Below are 1,516 nucleotides of genomic sequence, written 5' to 3' on the forward strand. Positions count from 1 at the left end.
CTGCCTGAAGAGCTTAAGAAACTAACCAGCCGAATCCAAGGCGTCGAAGGAAGTAAAGGTATCGAAGGGTTGAACAATGAAGATCTCTGCATACAACCAGATGTCGAACTGCCAGAGGGGTACAAACCTCCCAAGTTCGAGATGTTTGACGGTACAGGTGATCCAAGGGTCCATCTGAGAACATACTGCGACAAGCTGGTCGGGGTAGGAAAGGATGAAAGGATCCGCATGAAACTATTCATGAGGAGTTTGAAAGGAGATGCACTATCCTGGTACATCAGCCAGGATCCTAAGAAATGGTCGAGTTGGGTAGGTATGGCCTCTGATTTCATGGACAGGTTCAGGTTTAACACAGAAAATGCGCCAGATGTATTCTATATTCAGAATCTGAAGAAGAAGCCTACAGAAACGTTTCGCGAGTATGCTACTCGCTGGAGGTCGGAAGCTGCTAAGGTCAGACCTGCCTTAGAGGAGGAACAGATGAACAAATTCTTTGTCCGGGCTCAGGACCCGCAGTATTATGAACGGCTAATGATGATTGAAAATCATAAGTTTTCCGACATTATCAAGCTGGGGAAACAAATTGAAGAAGGTATCAAAAGCGGCATGGTTACAAACTTGAGGCCTTGCAAGCCACAAATAAGGCCTTGCAGTCTGGTGGTGTGTCTAAAAAGGACGTGGGGGCCGTAATGGTTGCACAAAGGACCAAGGCCCCCCTCAAATATCAAACCTACCCTATACCTCCACTCACATATTAGTCAGCTCCAAACTACCAAGCACCCTCCTACCAAACCCCAGCACCAACTTATCATTCACCTCCACCTCCCACATATCAGCCTACCTCGCCCAGATATTCCCAACCCGCACATGTCTACTAAACTTACAATGCCCAACCATCTCATTACCAATCACCCCCCGCACGCCAAAATTTCCCTAGGCCCCGACCTAATTTTGATCGGAGGCCTCCAAAGCAACACACAGCCATCGCCGAACCCATTGATCAGCTATAAGAGAGACTTAAAACCGCTGGATATGTCACTCACATCCCTGCTTCAACCCCTGAGAATCCTTCTCAGTGGGTTAACCCAAACAAATCTTATGCATACCATTCTGGCATGAAGGGACACACCATCGATGAATGTCGCTCTATAAAAGACAAGATACAGTCCCTGGTTGATAACAAGGTCATTGTAGCAAAGGAAGCCACTCCAAACATCCGCAACAACCCCCTACCAGACCATAAAGGCGGGGGTATTCACATGATTGAAGTAGAGGATGATTGGGATCCCGAGGGATCCATCGGGCTGATCGCAGAAGGCGATGATCCAAAGAAACCAGCAGTTACTCTCAACCCCATCATAGTCCAGATTCAACCGTCCGAGGTCACTGAGGTAGATGTGTCTATCCCTCTTGAGTTTGAGGCAGCGCCATCAATAAAAACACCGGCACTGTTTGAGGTTACAGTCTTACCACCCAAAAAACATGTCCCATTCGAAGTAAAGGTGGCCACACCGGT

This window comes from Nicotiana attenuata, unplaced genomic scaffold, assembly GCF_001879085.1.
Source record: "Nicotiana attenuata strain UT unplaced genomic scaffold, NIATTr2, whole genome shotgun sequence".
In the NCBI taxonomy this organism is placed as follows: Eukaryota; Viridiplantae; Streptophyta; class Magnoliopsida; order Solanales; family Solanaceae; genus Nicotiana; species Nicotiana attenuata.